Source organism: Periplaneta americana, chromosome 14, assembly GCF_040183065.1.
Source record: "Periplaneta americana isolate PAMFEO1 chromosome 14, P.americana_PAMFEO1_priV1, whole genome shotgun sequence".
In the NCBI taxonomy this organism is placed as follows: Eukaryota; Metazoa; Arthropoda; class Insecta; order Blattodea; family Blattidae; genus Periplaneta; species Periplaneta americana.
In genome coordinates this window covers 80305083-80313516 of record NC_091130.1, presented here as the reverse complement: position 1 = coordinate 80313516, position 8434 = coordinate 80305083, and the positions used below count along the sequence as shown (strand labels likewise).

Genomic DNA, 8434 nt, shown 5'->3' with positions numbered 1-8434 from the left:
GTAGTAGTAGTGGTAGTAGTGGTAGTAGTAGTAGTAGTAGTAGTAGTGGTGGTGGTGGTTGTATTAGTCTAGTTATCTAGTAGTATTATTGTTGGCAATGGTGCTAGTAGTATTACAGTAGTACTAGGTGATGGTAGTGGCAGTGGCGGCAGCAGCAGCAGTAGTAGTAATAGTAGTAGTTGTAGTAGTAACTATAATAGCTGTAGTAGTGGTAGTAAAGGTTGTAGTGGTGATAATGACAGTCACAGTAGCAGTAGGAGTAGTAGTAGTCAGTGGTATTCATCAAATCGTTGACACTAACTTCACTGCATAAGAGAGGTTAGTAAATGTCCTTTTGTTCACCCTCCATTCATACTCGTTCCAATCTACTATTTTTCGTTTTTGGCTCAATTTTCGGCGGTTCATATGCATGCTTATTTTATGCCGCGCTGCTGTTGGTTAAGTCCCTGATTTTAGCATATTTTTTAGCAAAAAGCTTCTCAACAATGTATATTTAGTCACTGATTTCTCCTGTATAACGTCACAACACAACAGAGAAGATGCAGCAGCAGCCCCATGTTCACTAATTTGTACATTAATTGGTGTAAATTGGTGGAATACCGCAAACATCAACAATATAGCAACGTGCACAATGCCATAGTAGCAACGTCAGTCACAGAATTTTATTTCATACATTCAACTCGTACCCTGCATAAAAACTTTCAATAATACCAATAATAATAATAATAATAATAATAATAATAATAATAATAATAATAATAATTACTTACTTACTTACTTACTGGCTTTTAAGGAACCCGGAGGTTCATTGCCGCCCTCACAAAAGCCCGCCATCGGTCTCTATCCTGAGCAAGATTAATCCAGTCTCTATCATCATATCCCACCTCCCTTAAATCCATTTTAATATTATCTTCCCATCTACGTCTCGGCCTCCCTAGAGGTCTTTTTCCTTCCGGCCTCCCAACTAACACTCTATATGCATTTCTGGATTCGCCCATACGTGCTACATGCCCTGCCCATCTCAAACGTCTGGATTTAATGTTCCTAATTATGTCAGGTGAATAATACAATGCGTACTGTGTAACTTTCTCCATTCTCCTGTAACTTCATCCCTCTTAGCCCAAAATATTTTCCTAAGAACCTTATTCTCAACCTATGTTCCTCTCTCAAAGTGAGAGTCCAAGTTTCACAACCATAAAGAACAACCGGTAATATAACTGTTTTATAAATTCCAACTTTCAGATTTTTTGACAGCAGACTGGTTGATAAAAGCTTCTCAACCGAATAATAACATGCATTTCCCAATTTATATTTGTTACTGTTGCTCCAAGATATTTGAACTTCTCCACCTCTTCGAAAGATAAATTTCCAATTTTTATATTTCCATTTCGTACAATATTCTGGTCACGAGACATAATCATATACTTTGTCTTTTCGGGATTTACTACCAAACCTATCACTTTACTTGCTACAAGTAAAATTTCCGTGTTTTCCCTAATCGTTTGTGGATTTTCTCCTAAAATATTCACGTCATCCGCATAGACAAGCAGTTGATGTAACCCGTTCAATTCCAAACCCTATCTGTTATCCTCGACTTTCCTAATGGCATACTCTAGAGCAAAGTTAAAAAGTAAAGGTAATAGTGCATCTCCTTGCATTAGCCCACAGTGAATTGGAAATGCATCTGACAGAAACTGACCTATAATAATAATAATAATAATAATAATAATAATAATAATAATAATAATAATAATAATAAATATATATTAAATTTAACCATGTGGGCATACAACATATGCAACAGTGTGTCCGGAAGAATTATTACCAACAACAAAAATGTCAATAACTCACGAAGTTCCAACAGATCTCCATATGCGCGTCCCTGGTAACCCGATTAATTTCAAGGCGACAGTCTTCCTTGTTAGCAAACTCGGTCCGTCTGAGTTTAATATTTGCCTACAGCCTCTGCAACAGCTGGATCTTGGACACACTATGCCGCAATCTTTTGTCACAATGTTATGAACTGTAGACTTTGGAATACTGTACCCAGTTCTGCACTGACCAGTCGAATGGCTTTTCGCGGGTTTACGTTAAAAAGCTTCCCTAACCTCTTTCAACTCTAGTGTGAGTCATTGCCGCTTCCTTTCTTTTTTCTGCCTGAATCTCCTTTGCACAGTAATGGAAACTTTAATTCCACAAGCCAAAAACATCATTGAACTTTCTGCTGCACTGTGAACTCTGCCATTTTGTGGAACATTGATCTGTAAGTAAGATTACCTCTCTCTCTCTCTCTCTCTCTCTCTCTCTCGCTCTTTCTCTCTCATTCACTCTCAATATTCGCATAAACATTTCGTATGCTATCCTGCATGTTTTCTGGAATAATCGGTGCATCGATCAATTTTCTCGTTAAAATAATCTAATTGAATGTTACCATTTTTGCTTTTATAATATAATTTTAGATAATTATGGCATGTATGAATTACTTTCATCAATGTTTACTTTCCAACTATCTCTGAAACTACATGCTAAATTAAGGAATGGTTTATACATTGTCTATTTTTGTACGAGGGAAGGAAATAAAAAATAAAAACTTCTCTTTAAAAAATAGATTGGCCTTCAAGTGACCTTGTTGAAAGTGTCCTTCAAATACAACATAAATAATGTAGTTTGCTTTGCCTCTTAAAGTAAACTAAGTTTTAATCGAAACATCTATTTCTAAATCGCTGTGTTTTTTTTAAATAGATGTTTCGCATTATCGAGTCGGGACTCTTCATCCTAGAAAATTCGCGCCTGGGATATTTTTCCAAACGGAAGAAACATGTCACCGGGAAATTTCGTCACATAAAAGAAAAATATCACTGGGACATATTTGTACGTTTCTTGAATAACTTCACCGGATCTGACTCTTGTACGTTTCCTAAAAATCATCACATGCGAAACATAATGGGATTAAAAAGCTATTTGGAAAAGATCCGCTACTTTTGTCTTCTTGAGCACTTACAAAGGGAAATCACCGAAATTCAGCGGGATGTGGAGAAATTACAAAGTGGGCAATCACCTGTAGAGAAGAAGAAGAAGTATGACGATGTTGATAATCGGATTAAGCGTGTTGTTTCCCGCTCTCAAGAATATCGTCAAGAATACTGGCAAAGCTCGGATGGGAAAAAGCAAGCAAATTCACCCCCGTCACAAGTCGCCGCACCCCACGAGATGATACAAATTAATCTCATCCGAGCTTTACCAATCTTATTAAGTACACAGAAGATGCCTTTCTTGGAAGTAGCGAAACCACGTTTTTTGCAGGCTTCTATTATTTTGACATAACTGTACTTGGCACTGGAAAGGATCGTAATGTACCCCTCAATTTTCTTGGGCATTGCTGCTGTGAGACACCGTGTACTCTGACTATGAAATCACTCACTACTGGTCTGTCACCTCTCACCACAGTTCAGCTGTCGTGTGACTCCTGACGCACATGACGTCATTAAAAAATTGTTTCCAGAGATCGGAAACAACCCTATATGTTGTAAGGACGCTACTGTACGATACTTTCACATTACTTACGATTTTGCAAACTTTCAGGAGGGGTTTCGATATGATGGGTAAGAAAGGTTCCCTTGTTAGAATTTCACCTAGGTCAGAAGTGTGAGGATTATATAACAATTAACAATAATCCAATCACCAAGCCAAGAGTTCCTAGTTGCTATAAAAAAAAGGTCTACCACTTTGTAAATGCAGTTCCAATGCGCATGCGCGATTCTCCCCTCCCGCAACTCGTGATCATGATGAACACGTGGGCGGAAGTCTGTGCTGATTTCGTAGTGAGTACGTACAGTCGCGACCAAGTGAAGTGTAAAATAAATACATAAAAGTAATAGTGCTTTGCATTTAAGTTTTAGTACTTTTAGGTTAGGATGCCTTCGACATCTAAATCTGGCAGGCCGCTAAGAGGCCAGGCCCGCGAAATAGTATACAATGTGCTTCAGTTCTTTAAAAGGCAGAACGAAGAACACAAGATGGACATTAATGTTGCACGTGTAACAAGTGAAGCCACTGGAGTTTCGGAAAGAGTGATCACCAGAATTGTGAAGGAAGGAATAGAGAGTTTAGCAAAGGGATCTCTATCTTTCTCTACACCCAATGGAAAAAAGGGGGAAAGAAAGAAAAGAGTAGAAGTGGACAATTTTACAGTCTGTGCCATAAGGCAAAAAATTCGTGGATTTTATGCCGTGGAAAGAGAATGTCCAACAGTTGGAAAACTGTTAACGGCTTTGAAGGAAGATCAGGTTATTGACTGTGGACGAGAATTTCTACGTCAGACATTAAAGAAAATTGGTTTCAAATGGAAAAAGTGCCAAAATAATAGAAAAATATTGGTAGAAAGACCAGATATTGCAGTGTGGAGAACACGTTATTTGAAAGAAATAAGAAAACATAGGAGGGAAGGCAAATATATTGTTTATGTAGACGAAACCTACATTCAAGAATCACACTCTGTAAAATCATGCTGGCAGGCAGAGGAGGAATTAGGCATTCTAACGAAAATAGGAAAAGGGGAAAGACTAATAGTGCTACATGGAGGAGGGGAAGATGGATTCGTGGAAGGTGCATTGTTGGTGTTCAAAAGTGGACAAAAACATGGCGATTATCATACCTCCATGAACGCGGAAAATTATTGTAGATGGATGGAAAATGAACTCCTCCCTAAATTAGAATCTCCTAGCGTTATTGTGATGGATAACGCTAAATATCACAATGTGAAGATAGATAAGAGGCCTACCACAGCAACTCCTCGACACAAAATAGTGGAGTGGCTGAGGAAACATGAAATTGACTTCATCGAGTCAGACACGAGGTCCCAGCTTCTTCAGATAGTGAAAGGAGTTCATCACAAACGAAGATACGTAGTTGATGAACTCATCATGAAATATGGTCACATACCCCTTCGGCTTCCCCCATATCATCCCGACTTAAATTCGATCGAGCTGGTTTGGGGTGACATAAAAAGTCAAGTAGCTAGCCAGAGTATTGGCACATCCTTAGGCGAGAAAAAAAGTTTAGTCGTAAAACTTATGAATGAATATCCGTCCGAAAAATGGAGGAAATGTTGTGAGCATGTGAGGAAAATAGAAGACAAATATCTTGACCAGGAGTGTACGGTTGATGCAGCAGTAGACAGCGTAATCATATCGTTATCCAATGGGAGTGACGATAGTAGCGGGTCTAGTGCTGCCGACCTGAGTTCAGAAACAGACTCTGATTGGTGATCGACGGAGGGGAATGCACGGAGGGGTTCGCACAGCGAGTGTGGGAAAAGGAAATAAGGTAAGGATTCCGCCATAACTGTTTTTTGTAAATGGTCTACCTACACTACACTATTTTTGACGCAGTGGTGACAGACAGCAACAAAACATATATAACCATTATTGTTCAGTGAATAAAGTTTTGCTCCAAATATTAATAATTTATTGATTTGAACCTTTAGGCCTATTTATTATTATTGTTATTCTCATCGTTTTGGGGCCCCTTATCAGCCGAGGCCCCCGATGGTCGCCGGGTTCGCTCATGTATTAAAACGGCACTGCTTATCCCCAATCCCAAGAATTGTGAAACCAGTTATGGCTGAATTAGAGGTGACAACTGATTCTGCGTGTATTCAGTTCTGTGATTGTATTGTATTGTATTGTATTGTATTTATTAACATTCCATGGTACTCATACATTGTTTTACAGCTAGAATATGGAACAAGTCAAAACTTAATACTATTATAAAGTCTTAATTTATAGTCACAGTCTAGATTAAATATATACAGACGAGATTTACAATATAGTCTACTAGTACAACACATAGTTTTAGTATCAATTTCATGAAGTGTTATTGAATGTCATGAATTCACCTACAGAATAGAAGGTGTGAGAAATTAGGTACTTCTTTAATTTGGCCCTAAATAATCTTATGTTTTGAGTTTCATTTTTTATATCGATAGGGAGGCTATTAAAAATGTTTACTTCCGTATAACGCACTCCTTTTTGATAGCACGATAGACTTGCCGATGGAGTATGAAAGTCATTTTTTGACGTGTATTTATGCTATGAACTGTTGAATTAGTTACAAAGTTTTCACGATTACATACGAGGAAGATTATTAATGAAAAGATACATTGACAAGCCATTGGCATTCTTTGAAAATAGTCCTACACGATTCCCTAGATTTGGCACCTACTATTATTCTAATTACTCTTTTTTTTAATAGAAATATACTGTTACTATTTGTGGAATTTCCCCAGAATAATATTCCAAAACTCATTACCGAGTGGAAGTATGCAAAGTATATTGTTTTTAAGGTATTGATATTTACTATCTTTTGCATAGATCTAATAGCAAAACAAGCTGAATTTAGTTTGGGGGTAATGATGTTCTAAGTGTTGAAAATACAATCGAACTTGGTTAATTCGAAGAGCAAGAGACCATGGAAAAATTGGGTTATCCAAGATGTCAAAGAAATAGGTAGGCCTAAGTTTAAATTGTTTTGTTTCTTTCTACACCAGAGACATTTTGATTTAAATACACTAACGTTTTCCGAGATAAACGGTCCAAACCAACCAACTAAATTCATGCAGTCCATATGGAATTCGAACCCGGCACCTCTTGTATAAAAATCAATTAAATATAGTAAGAACAAAACTACTTATTCAAATAATGGTAAAGGGAAAGATTATTCCGGGAACTGTATCGAATCCGGGACCTTTGGCTAAACGCGCCAACGCTCTACCACTGAGCTATTCAGGAACAATACACAATCTCAATGTATTACAAATTTTGTACAATATTGCCAAAGTACAGGACATTCAATTTTAAAAAATGCTTGATATTTTTGCTTGTTTGTGATTCTTTTTACCATTTAATCTTTGATTCATATAAAATTCTTCGACTTCATTTAGTGATTGTAACATTTTTTCACTCACATTTTGTTGTCCTTGAACGTAACACCTTAATTCCTTGATGTGATCTATAACCTGGCAGATTGTAGGCAATGGTTTCTCGGGATTTCTTGCCCATCTTCTTCATCTGGAGTCAGGGCTACAGTTTGCTTGCGCTATATTGCGGATTGATTTTAGTAATCTTGGATCTAAATTTCGTTGAATTTCACTTCGAACTATAAAAAAATTGAATTTTAGACTTTTATTCATTGCTTTTTATAGAATATTGAGACACCGCGCAAAAGATTCAAATTATTCACGATTTGGAATCAATTAGACAAGTTAGACTATAATACCCATGGATTACTAGAGAAAACGTATTACCTGTATCCGAAATGGCTCTGATACTTCATATCTGACAAGCAGGATTTGTCGCAATTTCTTATGTCTTCTTTGAGTAATAAATTCCATCTCTAAGATTTTCGTAGCGTTTAATCGATTACACAAATGCAATTAAACAAGTCAGAATTTTTAAACAGACGAGCAGAAAGAACGATTCCAACTCTCCAATTTTGTGTCCGATTATGATTGCCATGGTATCTACCGATCAATTCTTGTTAATTGTTATTGACAAAGACAAAGGACTCTCAATTTCAGATGCGAACTTGGAAATTTTAGAAGATTGAATACAGTAGCCTGTTTCATAAAACATTACCACGGTAAATACCGTTATAGATCCAGAAAATACTGCTCGTCTGTTTCATAAAACTACACTGCTCAATGTTCACGTTAGATATAGCACGCCGAGCAAGTCTCCTGCAATAGGGAAGCATCATCTTTTGGTAGACCATCTATGGTACTCGTATCCCCCAAGGGTAATCGGGGTTGTCACAAGAGGTACGCATCCCACTGATTACGTATGTAAGAATGGTGACATATGTATTTTATTATCCTTGAAGATAATTTATTATTGCATTATATAGTTTCTTTTGCAATATCAACTCTTGTTTTTCCTTGCTTGAATAACATTTTACGTAAATCCTTTCTATTATTATTGAACCAAAAACTATCGTACTGAATAATAATAATAATAATAATAATAATAATAATAATAATAATAATAATAATTTATTTTTGTATAACATCAATCAGAGTCTTTTGTTAATTCTTACATAATTTATTGCAATGCAGTTTGGGGATACAAATATATTTTTGGGGTACGTTAGCAACCAAGACTGAATACCATTGAGGCAGAACAAGAAAGGCAATGAATATTATGGACAGTAAAATACCGATCAAACTGGAAAAGATATTTAAGAGTTGTTAATTCATTACAAAAAGCGAATCTGATACAACATTAATACAAATGAATTGTATTTCCTAGAATATAATATAGTCTATATCTCAAGAAAATAGAATAATAAATGAATGAAAGAATAAATTAAAGAATGAATTAATTAATTAATGGAATAAAAATACATATAAATAAATAAACTAATAAATAAATAAGCAAAG

General features: G+C 36.2%; 1 long non-coding RNA gene across 1 annotated transcript in view; it reads right to left on the bottom strand.

Annotated features, from left to right (window-relative positions):
- The window catches only part of LOC138713506 (uncharacterized), a 334865-nt gene extending 332623 nt beyond the window's left edge, over window positions 1–2242 (bottom strand). The window contains exon 1 of the long non-coding RNA XR_011335879.1: window positions 1852–2242. This is a non-coding gene — a long non-coding RNA (uncharacterized lncRNA). The remainder of the gene's footprint in view (window positions 1–1851) is intronic.
- Between the last annotated feature and the right edge of the window lie 6192 nt (window positions 2243–8434).